This window comes from Meles meles, chromosome 1, assembly GCF_922984935.1.
Source record: "Meles meles chromosome 1, mMelMel3.1 paternal haplotype, whole genome shotgun sequence".
Taxonomy (NCBI): Eukaryota; Metazoa; Chordata; class Mammalia; order Carnivora; family Mustelidae; genus Meles; species Meles meles.
The window spans coordinates 63,414,137-63,435,031 of record NC_060066.1 but is presented as its reverse complement, the minus strand read 5'-3'; the positions used below and the strand labels follow the sequence as shown (position 1 = coordinate 63,435,031).

General features: G+C 40.8%; 1 protein-coding gene across 9 annotated transcripts in view; it reads right to left on the bottom strand.

The window, feature by feature from the left end:
* NCOA2 (nuclear receptor coactivator 2) overlaps positions 1-20,895 on the bottom strand; it is a 294,611-nt gene that overhangs the window by 135,616 nt on the left and 138,100 nt on the right. The window contains exon 3 of one of the 9 annotated variants that reach the window (XM_045998843.1): positions 3,228-3,284. The exons of the other annotated variants lie outside the window; for them this stretch is intronic. The gene's annotated coding sequence lies outside the window, so the exon portion shown is untranslated. The remainder of the gene's footprint in view (positions 1-3,227; positions 3,285-20,895) is intronic. 9 annotated transcript variants of the gene reach the window in all.

Here is a 20,895-nt window from a genome sequence, read left to right as displayed (position 1 = left end):
CTGTAACTCTGCGTGTTAAACCTAAGCTTGGTGAGAGGGTCACTGCTACACCTGTTAACACACCAGAAATGCCAAGTCTTCTCTATTTAATGTTAAGGACTGCAACACCTGTAGGAGACATGTGCAAGCCAACGGACTCTAAGCTTCTCTCCACATTCATGAGTGATCAGTTTTAGAGTAAACCCTGTAAAAGGTACCTTGGAACAATTTGTAGGCTATTGCACAGACTTCTTTACTTCATCCCTTTTATATCCCCTTCGCTTTCAAAGAATTAAACTGTCTAAAATATTGCCCAACACCTTCATCTTGCCAAAATCTTCCCAAACTTTGACTTTCTCCAAAAAAAATAATAATAACCCCTAAAATCTCTTATAAACATGTTTGATGGAGTTTTACAACACTGAATACTAACTAAGATCACTTTTAATTTGGTATTTTCTTTTTTTTTTTTTTTTTTTTTTTTTTTTTTTTTACGTCATTTATTTATTTATTTTTTTTTCTTTTTCCCCTTTTTATTAATTTTTTCAGCGTAACAGTATTCATTCTTTTTGCACAACACCCAGTGCTCCATGCAAAACGTGCCCTCCCCATCACCCACCACCTGTTCCCCCAACCTCCCACCCCTGACCCTTCAAAACCCTCAGGTTGTTTTTCAGAGTCCATAGTCTCTTATGGTTCGCCTCCCCTCCCCAATTACCCTATCTTTCCTATAAATTAAAAATCATTCCAGGAAGCAAACCCCCTCAGCCTGACAAGATCAGACCTGATTATAATATTTGTGGTTAATTATTGTGTTGGAATTCTTAAGTGTAGCAGGATTTGCAAGTCTAGTCATCTGGCCTGTTTAGGCACTACCCTGACCGTCAAAACTTCTGTCTTTTAACTCTAATAATAAGATTGGGGTTCTTACTCCCCAGCCTCCAAAAGTAAAGATATTTGTAGATAACACAATGTATCATTTGTCCTTTGATAAAAGTAATTTAAAATTGTAAAGGACTGGTGTTTGGCATCCTAGGAGAAAAGCAACACGATCAGAAAAGCTATTCTAGTTTTATGAGACTGCAAAAAATGAACGTATTTCTGTTGTAAGTACAAAAGACATATGAACTGGCACAAATGGAGACCAGTTAAAACGACCATTTAAGCCTGCTTGTGGAAAAAGTTGCAGAGTTATCAGGAATGTATTCTCTGATTAGCCAAACAAGTTTTACAAAAAAATCCTTAATAATGTAAAAGTCCTGTAAGATCCAGGATAATTACATTTATTGAGACTGGGTTCCAGTGCCAGATACAGGTTATCTTGTTTAAATATCTTATTTGCCTTTGTTTTCTCATAGTGTTTCCAAGAGTATCTTGTAATAATAGCAGGTACTCAGTAAAAACACCTTGAATTTTTCCAGAATCCTTGCATTGATTTAAAGTCAGGTAAGGCAACAAAATAAAACTTAAAAGTAAAAACAAGGAAAACCCAATCAGTCTAGCTACACAAATTTTTTTTTTTTTAAGATTTTATTTATTTGACAGAGAGAGATCACAAGTAGGCAAAGAGGCAGGCAGAGAGAGAGGTAAGCAGGCTCCCTACTGAGCAGAGAATCTGATGCGGGGCTCAAGCTCAGGACCCTGAGATCATGACCCGAGCGGAAGGCAGAGGCTTTAACCCATTGAGCCATCCAGGTGCCCCAAGCTATACAAATTTTATTATTCAAAAATTTTAACATGTGATGCTAGTGAGTCTTGGGGTTAAACCAGTAACTGTCTTACAGCCTACTTGCAAGAATGCAGGAAGAGTCCTATGAGTCAAAAAAAATTCTAGAATGATCACAATCACAGTTAATTAACTGTTTATTTGAACCAAGCTGTCTTTTTAAGTAGATTGACAAAAGTGCCAGTATGTTTTTAAAAAGAAAATCTCAATAATATGAATGGTTAAACTCTATCATGCTAAGATATGGTTTGTAGATATAAACAGGAAAAGAATCTCCTGGGGACGCCTGGGTGGCTCAGTCCATTAAGCATGTGCCTTCAGCTCAGGTCATGATCCCAGGGTCCTCTGATCGAGTCCCGCATCGGGCTCCAAACTCAGCAGGGAGCCCACTTCTCCCTTTCCTTCTGCCTGCTGCTCTCCTTGCTTGTGTGCTCTCTTTCTTGCTATCTCTGTCACTGTCTCTCTCTATCAAATAAATAAATAAAATCTTAAAAAAAGAGAGAGAGAGAGAATCTCCTGCACTTATAATTAAAAATTGTTTGAGCGGTTCTCACCATCTTTTACTGCAAAAGATAAAATAATTTAATTCTTTGTACACTGTCTATACAGTACATCAGAGCCTGATAGATTTACCTTCTCCAATGTCAATTTCAAAAAGAAGGTAAAAAAAAAAAAAGAAGGTATGTACAAAATAGTTTAGTTTCAAAATACATGATTTGAAAGCATTCTCCCTAAGTGGGGCATATCTGCTCTAGAGGTTAAATAAAAAACATATTAGTGAATTCATTCCTTGGGTATACAACATTAACAGTTAACCCTTTTCAGATAAAGCTAACGATTATTTTTCCCCAGTCTTAGATTTTTAAGTACTACACCTTCCAAGGTTAAGAACAAAGTACAGACTGCTAAGAGAATTAATAGCATTAGCATGAGAAAAACTTGGACAAGCGGTCTCAAGATTAACTATGTTTTTAGCTTTCTGCATGTGATAGTATAAGGATGTAAGAAATCAGAGAAAGTTAGGTACTATATATAATTTTTTAAAAAATCATTCATTCAAGGCCTCAGCCAAAAAAGAAAGCTTTATTAACTAACCAAGAATTAAGTAAATTCAAATTCACTGCAAAACTCTCTTAAGCTTGAATTACAAAAGGATATTGAAAAAGAAAAAAACCCCACAGAGATACAAATATAAAGCTTCTACTTATTCCTTAGTGATTAAGATTTGGATCGAATTCTTCTTAAAATGCTTATCAAAATATTTTCTAAAACAAGCATGAGATTGTATCTGGCCACATAAAGTCACTGTAAAAAACCTTTAATCATGAAATAAATACAAAAGAAATAAGGACCACGAAGCAATCAGTCTGGATGGCACTGAATCTATCTGTTCCTGAGAACACTGTCACTGCCTGGCTGTCAGGCTCCGTCCTCTGTTGGACAGCACGCACCTCCGATCCGCCAGCACACAGAATTCCAAGAACATTACCAAATATTAAGTCAGAGCACTTGGGAAACACACCTTGTAACTGTCCGCAGCCTCTGCAGTTCAAACCGGGGCTCAGCAGCTTGTCTTCCTCTTCACCAGTGATGTAAATAAAAATACCACACATCACTCTTCAGAAAAGCACAAACCCCCCCCAAACCCCACAATTAGCAAAACATCTATTGCCTCTGAGATAAATCTCCTCTATTAAACCAGACCAACATTATGCCTTGATGTGACCTAAGCACATGCTGAGCCCCCTGCCGCTTATCTCCTCTATCATTTGTTTCTAACGATAGCTGACAAACTAGCCTCACAAATCCTTTTTTAGCTGCTGATCAGACAGATCCCCCTTTGACAATCCAGCATGGTGGAACACTCGAAAATTCTTCCTGCTTCTATTCTATTGCTTGCTCTAAAAACCGGTTTCCTTTTCATTGAGATAATAGCCTTTTCTGCAGTCACATGACTCAGAAGCTACATTAGCAGAGCTTTATGATAATAGACTAAGCCTCTACCCCTCCTGTTATTAAGAGAATGTCTTTTTCTTCTTCTCTCTCTCTCTCTCTCACACACACACACACACGCACACACGTGGGCATAATGCACACATACATTCAATACACATGTTTAAAATTATTTACTCTTCTTGGAATTACCATAATAAATAAAAAAGTATACCCTAAAATGAAAATGCTACCAATTTCTAACTCTGCTATTAAAAATAACTGCTAAAAACAAACACTCTGATGCATGGCCTCCCGTTCAGTACATTGCAGCATGCTGGCCATCAACAGTCCCCTATGAGCAGTGATATAAATGCTATAGTTAGAAGAAAAGGCGTGCTCTCTCATTCATTCTCTGGAGCCCAGCCCCCAGTGATCTAAATCTCATAGATCTGGCATAACAAAAACTTTGGAGACATTGTTGCTATCCACATATTGGAAATGGGTTCCCTATATTAGTAAAACATATGTAAGCACACTTTTAAACACCAAAAGGTACACTTGTTAGGAATATATCCTCATCAAGTAACTTATAAGTTGTTCGAAGAAGAAAAATGTTCCCATGGCCAAAGCCATCTTCCAAAATAATAATCAAAAGTTCCTTTCAGTCTGGCCAGTTTGATTTATTTCTGATAAACAATCGACTCGCGACACACATCATGTGGAAGCACTAGCACAGTGCCTGACACAGAGTCCTTGTCCCAGAACGGTTCTTACAGTCTCTAGTAACAGGTTAAAATACTAGGCAAAGAGACTGCAGGTTACATTACAGACTTACATCATTTTCAGTTATGATCGTCTTCTTATTAAAACTTTTCAAATCAAATCGACCAAGCAAGCAATTTGGGGAAGGAGTTTAAGTCTAAGAGTGTGTTGAGAAGTCAGAAAGAGATGGGCTAAGGAGTTGCCCCAGGAGAAAACCATACTGAAGCACAACGCACACTGAAGACAGATGTACACAATGCGGCTAAAAGAATCTGTTACACTGAAATCAATATATTAAGCTACATTTTACATTCCTTAGTTACAATTATTGCCTTGGTTTTCTTATCTCAAAAATGGAAAACAGGGATTTTAAAAAATTGAAGTATAATTAACATACAATTTTATATTAGTTTTGGGTCCATAACATATGGATTCAATAATTCTATACACTGCTCAGTGCTCACTGCAAATGTAGCATGAAAAGTAGATATCACAATTTTTTTAACTTTTAACTATGACAAAATATACATAAAAGTTACCATCTTACAGTATACAGTCCAATGACAAGTTTATTCCCTATTTTGCAGATCTCCTAAACTTTTTCACCTTGCAAAACTGAAACCTTAATACTCATTAAACAACTCCCTATATCTCCTTCTCCCCAGCTCCTGACAACCGTCATCTATTTTCTGTATCGATGAATTTAACTACGTTAGGCACCTCATATAAGTGTTAATCATACAGGACCTGGCTTTTTGTGTACAGATATTTTATAGAATAATTATTTTAATAGCTGGAGATCAAAACAAAGAGCTTTCCTCTCACAAAATCATTTTACATGAACTACAATTATAAGTAAACCACGCCAAAATTAGAGTCTTTAATACAGAAAAACCAAGAACTGTTATAGACACAACTACATAGAGGGATTATCATATAAAAGTGACCTATACAGGGGCACCTGGGTGGCTCAGTGGGTTAAGCCTCTGCCTTCGGAATAGGTCATGATCTCAGGATCCTGGGATCGAGCCCCACATCGGGCTCTCTGCTCAGCAGGGAATCTGCTTCCCCCTCTTTCTCTGCCTACTTGTGATCTCTCTCTCTGTGTCAAATAAATAACATCTTTAAAAAAAAAAAAAGTTACCTATACAAAAAAACTCTTAATTTCTCAGAACTCAAAAGAACTGGTCAATTCTAATCCCAAGAGTCTTAGTTCACTCTGATTACATTACCCACTCCACACTATATCAACAATTTGGGTAAGACAGAGTGGCTGTTTACCAATTCTCTCCACATCACCCTTTCCACATCACTAACTGGAACCACCACCACTCTGGAAAGCTGCCCTAATAACTAACAGAGCCTAAAATGACTACAGAGGTGTCAAGGAACATAAGCTTCCTGAAGACCTCTGTGAAGAAATTCAATTGGAAAATAAAATGTTTCTAAGAAAATAAATTAAAAAAATTTTAAATGCTGGCACATGTATCACAAAAAAAGTCAAAGCACAATTCAGAATTATTAAGATGACTAAAGTAATTGTTAAAAAAATAAAACCTTTTAGCATTGTAATGATTTTAATAGATATCCAAATATTTTCAGTATGCACTTAAAATCTAAAGTCAATAGGGCATCACAGGAAATTGATGTATCATAGGAAATTATTTTCCTAGTAGATAATGAGAGAAAACTTTTTTTAAAGAATAGCACAGGAACTACAAGGGGCAGTTTTGTGAAATTCATCTACCTACATATGTCCTTCTCCCACTCATATTATCAAATCTTTGGTTATCGCAGAAATCACTTCTACAGAGGTAGGCTGAGGTCACAAATACTCTAAAACGAACACCATGTGTCCTTGACTAGCTACAATGGAGTTTTTACAAATGATTTCTCAGCCAAATCACAGGCAACAGCAAAATGCTATGAATTTCCCGATCAAATCAACAGCAGTAAGAAAATGTCTCCTGCCAAATACATCGAAGTAAAATGTCTTGATCCAGATTCTGCACTTACACTTCAAGATGTATTGCTGTTAGCAAATCTGTCCTTCTGTCATATTTTCTGCTGGCAAGCACAAATAGGTAAAATTTTCTAGCTCCCCTCCTGAGTACAGAAGGTGGCTGCAGCAACTTTAAACTTTTTTTGTCATCAAGACAGTAGTGTTTAAAAGGGAATTAGACTAGATAATTTGCAAAGTTGTTTCTAGCTTTCATGTTTTCTGATGGTGGTTATATATGTTAGTGTGGTTCATTCTTAAACCAAAAGCCTGGTGAGAGGTAAAACAAGGATTCCATAGAGTAATGCTTCATTTTTTATTAAAATGAGGTGAAACGGGGCGCCTGGGTGGCTCAGTGGTTAAGCCTCTGCCTTCGGCTCAGGTCATGATCTCAGGGTCCTGGGATCGAGCCCCGCATCGGGCTCTCTGCTCAGCAGGGAGCCTGCTTCCTTCCCCTCTCTCTGCCTGCCTCTCTGCCTACTTGTGATCTCTGTCAAATAAATAAATCTTTAAAAAAAAAAAATGAGGTGAAACTTACATTCAGTCCAATAAACAGATCTTAAGAGTAAAGTTCAAGAGTTCTGAAAAATGAGGGGCGCCTGGGCGGCTCAGTGGGTTAAAGCTTCTGCCTTCAGGGCGCCTGGGTGGCTTAGTAGGTTAAGCCGCCGCCTTCGGCTCAGGTCATGATCTCAGGGTCCTGGGATCAAGTCCCGCATCGGGCTCTCTGCTCAGCAGGGAGCCTGCTTCCCTCTCTCTCTGACTGTCTCTCTATCTACTTGTGATCTCTCTCTGTCAAATAAATAAATAAAATCTTTAAAAAAAAAAAAAAAAAGCTTCTGCCTTCGGCTCAGGTCATGATCCCAGGGGCCTGGGATCAAGCCCTGCATCGGGCTCTCTGCTCAGCAGGGAGCCTGCTTCCCTCTCTCTCTGCCTGCCTCTCTATCTACTTGTGATCTCTCTCTGTCAAATAAATAAATAAAATCTTTAAAAAAAAAAAAAAAAAGCTTCTGCCTTCAGCTCAGGTCATGATCCCAGGGGCCTGGAATCAAGCCCTGCATCGGACTCTCTGCTCGGCGGGGAGCCTGTTTCCTCCTCTCTCTCTGCCTGCCTCTCTGCCTACTTGTGATCTCTGTCTGTCAAATAAATAAATAAAATCTTCAAAAAAAAAATGAGTTCTGAAAAATGAAAGCACCTATGTAGCCCACACTCCTATCAAGATGTAGAACACTTTTGTGCCCCCTGAATAGTTCTCTTGTGCCCATTCTCAGGCAATCTCTCTCTCCTTATCCCCACCACCAACTGCCAATCTTACTCTATTATTACAGATTAGTTTTGCTTCTTCTAGAACTTCAAATCAATGAAATCATACAATAAGGACTCTTTATGCTTCTTTCAGCATAAAGTTTTTGAGACCCATTCATGTTACCGCATAAGGGTATTCGAATATACCGCAGTTTGTCTATCCATTCTCCTCTCGATGGGGCTTGGGTTGTTTACAATAGGGACTTGTGGTAAAAAGAATCCTAAGATGGCTCTGCAAGCCTCCCCAACTCCTGGTCTACACACCCTGCATAAGCCCAAGTATGGTGAGTTTTCACCCCAGTGATTAGGCTGTATTATATGGCACAACTAACTTTAGGATAGAGATGTTACTGGGGTGGGCCTGGTCTAACCATAATGAGTTTTCTCCGCTGGCAGCAGCAAACCTCAGAAATGTGAAGCACAAGAAGGATTTGAAGTACCATTGTGGACATGAAGTTGGAGGGGACCACAAGTCAAGGACTGCAGGGGCCCTCTAAGAGCTGACAGTGGCACACGGCATACACCTAGCAAGCAAGCAGGACCTCAAGTCCTACAGCTGCAAAATACTGAATTTTGCCAATAAGAATGAGCTGGAAGTGGGTGTTTCCTCCAGTGCCTCCAGATGAGAACTCGTTCTTGCTGACACCTTCATTTCAGCCTTATGATAACCCTGAGCATAGAATCCAGCCATGCCATGCTGAATTTCTTTTCCTTTTTAAGATTTATGATCTTTGGGGGGGTAGCAAAAGAGGGGGAGAGCAGGGGTGAAGAGCATCTCCAGCAGCCTCCCCGCTGAGCAAGGAGCCCAACAAGCGCTTGATCCCATGACTCCGAGATCATGACCTGAGCTGAAATCAAGAGTCAGATGCTTAAGTGACTGAGCCACATGGGCACCCCTGAATCTCTGATTTACACAGAATAGTGAGCTAATATGTGGGTGTAGTTTGTCTCTGTTCATTTGTTACACAGTAGAAGTAAACTAACACAGAGTTATTATATACAAGCTGCTACCAATACACACATATAAGTCTTTTGCAAGACATACGCTTTCATTTCTTGGAGGTAAACACCTAGGAGCGGAATCACGGGCCCACGGATATGTACATTCTTACCATCTCATATTTCCACCAGCCACACTCGCACGCACGAGGGCTCTGGGTGCCCCACATCCTCACCAGCATTTGGCGTTGTCAGTCTTTTTAATTTTAGCTGAAATCCTAAATCTGTTAGCAGCCTTCTCTACAGATGGGGCGCAATCCTCAACCATCTCCTTCTCTGTGGAGCTTTTAGAACATTTACAGCTAATAATACCACAGTCAGTCTTGTTTTATATTCTGCGTTAGCATCTCACAGGGGCGAGGTCCAGCCACACTGCAGCACAGGGACTGAAGGGCAGGGATCACACCTCGTGTTGCTCTTAGAGTTACTGCTCTTAAAGTTCCCAGCACCAACTCTCCGAGCACTACTTTGGAGCTTACTGGTCCAATTTACGCCCTGACATTTCTTTTACTTCTAAAGGCAATTATGTAGCAATATGAAAGAAATACTTTTGAAGAGGCCCTTTTATAGAAAGGCAGGAGTGCAACCTTGGGAGTGATATACTACCTAGATGACCCCTGAGCAAGTAAGCTAACCGGAGTCAGGTTCAGCTGTGTAAATGGCGGGGGGCGGGAGGAGCAGCAGTGCCATGCCTATACGCCACTGTTATTGTGCAGATTCTAGGAATTACATTGAAAGCAACTAGCCTAGCACCTAGCAGAGGAGGACATCAATCAAGGGGAGCTATTACCAGCTCTTAGTTTGATTATGTTCCACAAAAAGAAGAGGGAAGCCATATCAATTATAACTTTGAGGAAAGAGGAAAAGAATATATAATGTTAAGAGTTGTGTTAGGTGGATGGGACCACGGGTGATTTTCGTAATTTTAAAATAATGGCATTACTTAAATGATCAGTTTTAAAAAGCTGGCAGCTTCTAAAGCTGGGTAAAGGGTATGTGGGGGCTTATAACACTGTTCTAAATTTCCAAAATACAAATAAATAAATTGAGCCAGAAAATAGCAAATCTTTAATCAACAAAGATGTCGTGGTATGCTATTATCATATATTTTATTTATTCATATTTTAAAAATGAGATACACTCTGAAGATGTCACACTTAACAAATTGCCGAGTGTGAACAAACTAAGTCATCTAGGATATTAATTTATAAACCCATTAACACTGTAATTACATAGATCAGATTTCTAAAACCTGATAAAATATCTTGGAACCATATATCTGTTAAATGTATTTTTACCATGATGAGGAACAAGAGTCATAAATAGTAAGATAATCAAGTGAAAAGAAAAGTAATGTCCATTTGAACTGGCTGTTTTCATTAGACATACAGTCCACAGAATTAGGTCACTAGACCCCTGACCTCCTTCTTCAAGAGGTGAGTCCGTGATAAGGGAAAAGGCCTATCTGTGAATATCCTGCCCATCGATGTTATCCTGCCATCACTAACCAAAGATTTCGTTCTTTCGATACAGAGGAAAATGAGCCTTCGAGAAGGCCCAACTGTGCTAAGCGAGCAGTGAGAGCTATTTTGTTGGGTTATTTCCAATAAAAGGCTTATGCAAACAGCAGTGCATAAATGCCTATGATACTACTGCAGTCGATTATACCCACACAAAAGAGAGCTGAGGAGAAGGACGATAGAGCGCAATCACTTCTAAATATGACTCTGCCAAGTTACCACTTCATGAAATGAAATAATATACAAATAGCATACTATACTCCCATCTCAGCATTTGTACCTCATCCAAGGATTTTGAAGGCTTCAAGTACTGAATCAGATTCTTCCCAACTAGCACACATGTACCATCGAAAGTAAGTTGCCTTTAAAAGGTGAGGTTATTCTTTGAAGTCACTGGAGTACCACCATGAGATTTCAATTAAAATGCTGAGGTGGTCTGTTAGCTAGAATTAACGAAAAGCATAGGAACCTATCGGGGTTTATACGTTTTATACCTCAAGCTTCCAAAAATGCCTAAGGTTCAGGAAGCAGATTATATATCTCAAGAATTGAATTCACTGGTAGAATCCATCCCTCTAAGATAGACATTATTCCCCAAAAAGTTCTGCCAGGATCAATGACCATTTAGAATTGTAAAATCTCGGAACCAAAAAGAATGTGAGGGCCACCCAGTCCCGGGACCCTGGAAGCTAACCATTTCAAATTCCCAAACTGGGGTAACTCCATAGTCTCCAGTATGTACTTTTTAAAAGATTTTTATTTATTTATTTGACAGACAGAGATCACAAGTAGGCAGAGAGGCAAGCAGAGAGAGCCCAATGCAGGGCTCGATCCCAGGACCCTGAGATCATGACCTGAGCCGAAGGCAGAGGCTTTCACCCAGTGAACCACCCAAGCACCCCTTCTTTTTCAAACATTTAACTTCAGAATCATTGACATATTGAGGGAGAAAACGTCCCACACTGTTGCTGAGGGTCCGAAAAGTAACCAAAGGCGGAGCCTAGACCATACTGCTCCTTCAAAACATTAGAGAGGACTGCAGTTGCAGGGATAACACAGAAGAGCAGTAACACGTCCTTTGAGCATGATGTCTCCCGGCCTCACAAACCTTCTTGTCATCCTTAACTCTTGGGGATTAACCACATTTGTTTTTCTGGTCCTGCTATTCTCTGAATCCTCTAGTCATTAACTTCTCCCAAATAAAGCCAAAAGAACATGTCAGTCACACACACAGAGCACTGGAAGAATGTGGCTCACTCCTCTCACTGTATCATAAAGGAGTGCTACGCAGGTAGATGTTAAGACTTTTGTGTCAACCTGTTTTAACTAAAATCTGACCAGAAATCTTCATTTATTCACAAACTTGGCTACAGAAGCAGAATCATCAAAGTTAGACAAAAAGTTGCTCTTTGGGTGGGAGATGCCATATTCTGAGGCAAATAATTAATTATCCACCTATTCCAAATTTCACAGGCACAAGAGGCCCTTGTGACAAAAGGTGCTAAGGGACATGTGTTTTACGTTGGTCTATAAGACTGCATCCCTCACAGCAGATCACTGTATCTCAGAACCTCGAGTCAATCCCAACTCAACTTCAAGTGTCACTTGTGAATGCTTTTTGAGGTGGATGATTTCTTTCACCTTCCCCTCACTGGGGCTCCTTCTTTTTCTGTCTTCTCCTATTCTCTCCTTCCTCTCAAAATATCATTAAGATTATGTGTCCTTGTCTGGAAGAGGGTAATAATGATTGCAATCATAGTCACAAGTATAGAGTAAGAGGGAAAATATCTTAAGGGGAAAAAAGAAGTCTTTCCTTGGAGCCCACAGGCCACAGCAATAGTTTCTAAGAAAGGAAAAACATTTTTGATACCTGACCTGCTGTCTTTCTCTCCTTAACAGTTTTCCTTTTTAAGCTTTAGATTAATTCATTTCATCCAACCAATATTTATCAATTGCCAATGTCATGTAAGGCACTAAGTCAGGTGCTGGGCATACAAAAATGAACAGAACAAAATTCCTGACCTCATGAGGCCTATAATCAAGGAGGGCAAGGAGAAAGTCGGCAAAATTTATGAAATATGATTTTAAAAAATGCCATTTCAAGGTCTGGGCTGTTATAGGATCAAGGAGAGAGAATGCCTAACTTTGGAAAGGAAGGCCCAACCAAGAAATATTTCAAAGGATAGCAGGACACAAGTAGGACTGTATCAAGTGTATGAGGAAGGGGAGAAATAAGTGTACAAGCAGGAGAGAATAAAAGCAAATCTCTTACTAGTGCTCTAAGGAAATCCCCATGAGGGTCCCTAAAAAAAAGGTGGTGGGGGTGCCTGGGTGGCTCCAGTTGGCTAAGTGACTGCCTTCGGCTCAGGTCATGATCCCAGAGTCCCAGGATCAAGTCCCGAATCGGGCTTCCAACTCCATGGGGAGTCTGCTTCTCCTTCTGACCTTCTCCCCTCTCATGCTCTCTTTCACTCTCTCTCTCTCTCTCAAATAAATAAGTAAATCTTAAAAAAAAAAAAAGTGGTGGGGAAAAAATGCTGGAAAGGTGGGCATGAACAAGGGGAGGATAAGCTTTATCTGCAGAGCTAAGGAGGCTGAAATTCATCCTGCAGGAAATAGGAAACCCAACTGAGCAGCTGTTTTTTTTAAAAGACTTTATTTATTTATTTGACAGAGAGAGAGATCACAAGTAGGCAGAGAGGCAGGCAGAGAGAGAGGAGGAAGCAGGCTCCCCGCGGAGCAGAGAGCCCGATGCGGGGCTTGATCCCAGGACCCTGAGATCATGACCTGAGCCGAAGGCAGCGGCTTAATCCACTGAGCCACCCAGGCGCCCCTAACATGACTTTTTTTTAAAGGAAGTTTAGGGGTGTCTAGGTGGCTCAGTGAGTTGAATGTCTAACTTTGGCTCAGGTCATGATCTCAGGCTCCGCTCTCAGTGGGGAGTCAGCTTGTCCCTGTACCTCCCCCTGCTTGTGGTCTGTCTCTCTCTCTCAAATAAATAAAATATTTTAAAAGATTAAACTAAATGAGAAAGAGAAAAAGAGAGACAGAGAAAAGAGAGAGAGAGAGAGAAAAAGAGATAAGTTTACCAGCGAAATGGACTTCAAGAAATGATACGAGTTAGGGAGAACAGTTAGGAAACTGTACCAATAATATCAGTGAGAAATATGAGACTAGATGTCAGCTAAGTTATCTAAGTTATCTAACAGCCCCAAAATTAACCCTCACATATATGGTCAAATGGTTTTTGACAAAGGTGCCAAGACCATTCAATGGGGTCCTTACATTTGTCTTTTCAACAAATGGTGCTGGGAAAATCGGATATTCACAACCCCCCCCAAAATGGACTTTTGGCTTACATATACAAAACTAACTTAAGAGTAGGTCAGAGACCTTAACAGAAGAGCTAAAACTATAAAAGTCTTATAAGAAAACATAGGGGGAAATGTCATGATATTGGGCTTCATAATCCAACAGATTTTTCAGATATAACACCAAAAGCACACGTAACCAAAAAAAAAAGAAAGAAAGAAAAAAAATGTTGGGGCTCCTGGGTGACTCAGTGAGTTAAGTTTCTGCCTTCGGCTCCGGTCATGATCTCAGGGCCCTGGAATCAAGTCCCGCATCCAGCTCTCTGCTCAGTGGGGAGCCTCTTTCCGCCTGCCTGCCTGTGATCTCGCTTTGTCAAGTAAATAAATAAAATCTTAAAAAATAAAAAAAGTTAAGTCAGACTTCAAAATTAAAAACTTCTGTGCATCAAAAGATATTATCAACAGAATAAAAAGGCAATCTATGGAATGGGAGAAAATATTTGCAAATCATATATCTGATAAGAGATCAATATCCAATATACAACATAAACAGTTTGATTTTAAAAAATGGGGAAAGAATTTGAACAGGCACTTCTCCAAAGAAGATATACAAATGGGCAATAAGCACATAAAAGGATGCTCAACCTCAATAGTCATTAGGGAAATGAAAATCAAAGCCACAAGGTACCATGTCACATCTACTAGGATGGCTATTATCAGAAAACTAGAGGGGCACCCGGGTGGCTCAGTCAGGTAAGCATCCAACTCTTGATGTCAGCCCAGGTTTTGATCTCAGGGTCATGAGTTCAAGCCCCATACTGGGCTCCACGCTGGGCATGGAGCCTACTTTAAAAAAACACACATACTAGCTAACTAAAAAACAAATACTGGCAAAGATGTGGAGAAACTGGAACCCTTGTGCATTGTTGTTGGCCTATAAAGTGAGACAGCCACTACGGAAAACTGGATGATGATTCCTCAAAAGAATTGAAAATAAAATGACCAAGTGACTCTTCTGGGTATGTACCCAAAAAAACTGAAAGCAGGGACTTGAACAAATATTTATACACCTATGTTCATAGCAGCATTATTCACAATTGTTTCAGGGTGGAAACTACCAAAGTGTCCACCGACAGATGAATGGATAAAGTGTGATACATACATATGATGAAATACTATTCAGCTATAAAAAGGGAGGAAATGTGGACACATGCTACAAGATGGATGAACCCTGAGGACATGCTAAGTGAAATAAGTAACTAGAGGTTAGAATCTCTACATGAGCTTCCCAGAATGGTCAAGTTCACATAGAGGAGACCAGTGTTTGCCAGAGAAAGGAGGGGAGAAGGAATGGGAAGATAGTGTTTAGTGGATGCAGACTTTCAACTGAGTAAGACAAGTTCTGGAGACAGATATTGCTGATGGTTATACAACAATGTGAATGTGCTTAATGTCACAGAACTGTACACTTAAAACGGTAAAACAATTTTCTAAGGAGTCTACTATATCCATCCTTGAGTTAGAGAATGTAAAAAATGTCTTCATATTTGGAATTTTGCTTACATTTTCAACAGTATCATTATTGCCTCAATGAAAGCATATTCTCTGTCAGCTGCCAGAAAAGGAAAGATTTACCCTGACTCATGAAAAAGAAAACAATAAGAAGTAATACCTTTAGACCTGAGTGGTTAGACCAAAATTATTCCTGGCCTCTAAGGAGGGAAGCCAAAGGACAACACACACACGTGACTATGCCTTTATGAATGACCATGTCTGGTTTGTTCTATAATGATTATAACCCCCCGCAGACAGTCTCTCTCTTGCTGCCCTGCCTGCTGCTCCCTTGCAGTATATTCAATAGCCTTCTATCTCCTTTTTAAAGAAATGTTTATAAGCCCCAAGTCTGGTCTAGCTGCCTGCTGTGTGCCCAAGGTTTCAAGTGATTCATGTTCATTTACTATTAGTCCAATAAGTAGAATTACCACCAAAATTTTGGAGTATTTTCTGCCAGACTTACAAAATAAAGATAAAACCATGTGTTAACTAAGCAAGAGAACCTCAACAAAAAGGTCAGAGAACAATTTACTCATTTCGGAAGTGAGAAAATGAAGAGTAAGTTAGGTATCTAAGATCCTCCTTAATTAAAGCAATGCAAAAAAGTTCACAGAGGTAACCCCACACAATCTTAGCTAATACACGATTCTATCACTTCTACTTATTTGTACTTTACTGTAGAATAAAGTAAGTGACCTATACGAATACGACGACAAAAATGCTGAAACACAAAAATGAGGCTCTCAAGGCTAAACCCTATCACGGAATGCACAAAGTCTGGCAAACGCACAGCGCACGCTTAGTCACCCCTTCTCCCGAGGTACAGCAGACACTGCTAATTAATCACTTCTGAGCCTGTATGTGGCCTCTCAATTCTTCTCAACACAGCACTCCAGGCAATCACTATAATCAATAGGAGCTGGCACCAGAGATGAAGTCTGCTTGCCATCTCAACACCAGGGTGGAAATGGGAGAGGGATCTGGGGCGGCCAAGAATCACCGAGGAGATGCAGTCCAGAGTCTCTCCTAGGGGAGAGAGGATACCAACACAACACAACACAGCACAACAGATTTTGCAACAGTGCCACAGGAACGGGAGCGGAATCTGTTGGTTTGACGCAGCCACCTCTCTTCTATGAAACCTGTTTCAGACACCAGTAAAGACCCAGCCATGCCCTCAATGACATAATAAACTCTGTAGTTCTTTGAAAATAGAGCTTTTATCTTTGACAGGACTGAAGAAGCGAGGGGCACAATTTCAAATTTTGCTAGAAAAATGCCTTGCTAGTAAAAGAAAATCTTCCCCAGCAGGAGAGGAGAGGTTTCCAGATTGGCCAACTACTCACCACCTGTCCTTCCAATTTTGCTGCTTCCTCCTGGGTTCTACTCAAACTGCATTCCCCACTGTTCCTGGAAACCAGCTGGCAGAAGAGGGGGGAGCAGAGAAATGGAGGCAAATTTGCAAGTGACAAAAAAGTTTTTCAACGAGAACATCTAAGCCAGCCTGCCATTGCTCTGGAGTGGATCTTGACCAGAATGGGAGCCAAAGTGTAGCCTTTTCATTGTATATGGAAGATTCCAAGCCACAGCCATGTTATCCAGTTGGGCCCAACCACAAAGAGGCAGTTTTATTGTTTTTAATGTTTTATGATATTCTCCCCCACCCCACAAACAGGGCCAATATCATCATAAAGGGACCCCATTCTTTATAAGCAAGACATCCTAGTCAGATGACATCAGGTTAAAACTACTTAATAGACTAAAGAGAGGGAAAGAAAGCACTAACGACACGTTTTTAGAAATCAGGCACATCTAGCGCTGACCATGTGCCAGGCATGGGCTTAAGTTTTTTTTTATTGACACTCATATCTGTTTTCCTCACCACAATCCTATGGGGCTGGGACTATGATTTCTCCCAATTTACAGGAAACCGAGGCGCAGGGAGGTCAAGTATGGCTAGTAAGTAAAAGGGCCAGAAGCTGCATTTGCACAGTCTGGTTCCGCAGTCTGTGCTCTTAGCCACTGTATTTATACACAAAAAGCAGAAAGGCACACATGCTCCGTGATTGCCAAGTACGTGGGCACTGTGCCAGCTAAGGGCTTTGCATGTGGCATCTCACTGGTTCCTTCAAATACCACATGAGATGGGTTTAATCTTCCCCTTTCAGAGACAACAACACCGAGGGTCAGTGAGGTTAAGTAACTTATTCAAGGTTACACAATAGGAAGATTGCCAAACACCAGTTACTTACTGGGGCCAACCACACACGCCAGCCACTCGGACTACACTGTATCTTTAATCCTCTCAAGAGCCCTGTAACAGAGGTGCTCATTTATCCCCATTTTACAGTGGAGAAAAACGAGGCTTAGAAAAACGCTGTATAGTTTGGTTAGAATCAGATTAGTAGGAAGAAAAGTTCTAAGTCAGACCAGTTGAGTCCAAAGCCTGAGTTCTTCCCCTGAGGAGGCTGGTCTAAAGAAATGTTTATACCTCGGCAGCCATATGTACAGCACTGCAGGGGCATGCAGGTGACTCAGCTCCATTCAGTAAACTCAGGGTATAAAGGGGGACAAAGAAGTGTTACACAAATCACTAGAATTTCCCAACATGTAGTCATCAACTATTCACTGAGGTGCTTCCTATGTGGGGTAATGGGGTACATGTTCACAGAGGGCAGCCAGGGACTGTCCCGCTCCTTGCTAGGCCTTCAGACACGTGGCAAGCCTCCAATCCCTGCGACCGCCCGACAGCCCCCCGCCCCGCCCCAGATACACGCAGAATCACGGCCCTTCCGGATAACCTAAGAAGCCCTATTTTCTTGCCATTTCCTTCAAGCCCTGTACAATCTGGCCTCTATCAGAACACGTTTTTCAACACTTGGCTTCAATGACACCGCACTGTTAGACTTCTCATCCTATCTGTCTCACCTGTGCTGGGCCCACTTCCCTCTGCCACCAAGCCAAAAAAAAAAAAAAAAAAAAAGAGGAAAGAAAAAGGAGGAAGGAAGGGAGGGAGGAGGGAGAGAAGGAGGGAAAGAAGAAGGGGGAAGGGAGGGGAGAAGAGAGAGAGGGAGAAGCAAGCCTGCCCAGCACTACTTGAGTAACCTCCTCGCTTCTCCCCACACAGCCCCTCCTTGCAGCTAGTATCTGCAGATGCAGTTTCACCGATCTCATCTGTAGACCAGGAAGGTGGGGGCGCAGCCCGCTGATACCACCTCCGCCCCAGGGCCCAGCTTCCAGCCGCTCCCAGGCCTCCGTAGCCAGCTGCTGCGAAATGGAGCTCCTCCCCTTTCCGAGGAAGCCCCTCCTGCCACATCTGCCGCCTCATCATCTCTGTTGTTGGTAAGACCTTCTAACTCTTTTCTCTCTCCATCTTCAAATCCAATCAATGTCCAGGATCTTTAGATTCTACTTTTGCAGCTTGTTTTGACTGCACCAGCTTCTGTCCAATCTCTCTGCGACTACCAGGATTTCCTTCTCTCTTAGCAGGCTTCTCCAGGAACTTCTCCCTGTGTCAGGTTTCTCCCTCTCTCAACTTACCCTTAGGGCCAGTATCAAATTCTACCACCACGGTTCTTTGAAGCTGAACACAGGATGGAAATTACCACAGAGTACTGAGGATTAAGTGTGATAATTAACAGTAATCAACTACCATACTTCTTAGCACATGGTAGGACTCAATAAACGTCAGGTCTCTCTCCTTTTCTCTTACTTTTACTCTCTGAAATCAAACAGGAGCCTGGCCATTGTTGTCCACCAAACAGTCCCCTAGCTCCACAGTCTCAGTTCTGGCCAAACCTGAGTACGGTATTCTCAGACGTGGCCTGGCACTTCCCTGTGGCCACCACGTTCACACCCTTCTACTGACCTCTCCTGCCGTTCATGTCGATGTACATCTATAGACCCTCCAATGTTTATCATATCAATGGCCTCCTCCTCAGGAAGTTGTCCCTAAGCCCTTCGCTCGAGGGAGACCTTTCCCAAGGTGGCTGGCTGGCTCAGTCAGTAGAGCATGCAAATCTTGATTTGGGGGTTGTGAGTTCAAGCCCCACATAGGGTGAGGAACCTACTTAAAAAAAAAAAAAAAGAGAGAGAGAGAGAGCCCTTTACCCTTTCCCAATGCCCGGAAACCATCAAACTAATCTGATATCAACTTTCAGTAAAGCTATAAATATTTATTAATCACTTAATATGCGCCAAGCAATGTATCAGAACCTGAGGGCACAAATGTAAAAAACTACTGTATTCTTGGTGTATCATGGTTATTATAGTCCACATACTTATCATACCCTAAGTAAATTATAAACTTGAAAGTGGTCCAACCCTATGATTATAAGCTCTCTGATGTCACAGTCTGTGTATTACTCATCTTTGTATTCTCTACAGCACTGATTAAGACACCTTGGTATGTAATATAAATTGCTATAGTGGATGGCAACCATAATAATTTTGTTATATTTCAATATCGTTTCCAGAGACTTTTATGGGGTTTCATAATGAAAAACTATTACTAAAACACATGTGAAAGAAATTACTATTATTTGTAAATTGTCAGATGAAAAATTATTATTATATAGCTATTAGGTGTATAAAAGTTTACTGCGATCTAAACATAAAACTAGGATTAGAATTTAAAATCTTAGACAATGGTGCCTAAATTTTAGAGTCTAAAGAATACGTCAAAGCAGGGGCGCCTGGGTGGCTGAGTTGTTAAGCATCTGCCTTTGGCTCAGGTCATGATCCTGGGGTCCTGGGATTGAGCCCTGCCTCAGGCTCCCTGCTTGGCGGGAAGCCTGTTTCTCCCTCTCCTTCTCCCTTTCCCACTTGCACTGCTTGTGTTCTGTCTCTTGCCGTGTCTCTCTCTGTCAAATAAATAAAATCTTAAAAAAAAAAAAAAAGAATATGTCAAAGCAATGAATAAGAATAAGACAAACTTCCTGAAACCCTCAATCCTTCTACTAACATTTCCTATGTATTTCTGTGTTTTGTAATTTAGGGGAGATGTCCCATGTCGAAGTCTAATGGCTGATATGCACTGTGCCATATGTAAATGAGAAATTAAATGGACTAAATAAAGAACAAATTCACTGCACTGAGTCCCTGACTCAGGTGTGAAACACAAGACTTATTAGTCAGAAGGACAAGGCAAATATAAAGTGTGAAGAAAATCTGACAGAAAACAACTACTCAAACTCTTCCCTCCATATTCAATATCTCTAAGAAATAGAACACGGTCCCCTGTAACCAAGTTATCTAAAATAAAATGAGAGGCAGTCACTCCAGTAGCTTAGCTATTATAAATATATGGCTACATGCTCAGAGAGTGGAAATAAATCTTAACATTTCAAATATATTATTTCTGCACCATACTACTTTCAAATGAGTTTTAATTCTGTTTCAATGGGGTAGGGTTTAATAAGGATTAGCGGCCTATTTATTCTTGGTGGTGACCTAGGCATTACACCTAATCATTTGCTTTAAAAAGAACAATGAAAAACAAGTCAATAGTTTAAATGTTCAACTTCAGGGAGCCTGGGTGGCTTAGTCAGTTAAGTGTCTGCCTTCAGCTCAGGTCATGATCCCAGGGTCCTGGGATGGAGCCCCACACTGGGCTCCCTGCTGAGTGGGGAGCCTGCTTCTCCCTTTCCTTTTGCTGTTCTCCCTGGCTCCTGCTCTCTCTCTCAAAAAAAAAAAAAAATAATAATAATAATAAATAAAATCTTTAAAAAAATTATTGTTAAATGTTCAACTTCAAGTGTTAAGTATCATAACCACAACTAAACAGTAAACTTGGGGTGCCTGGCTGGT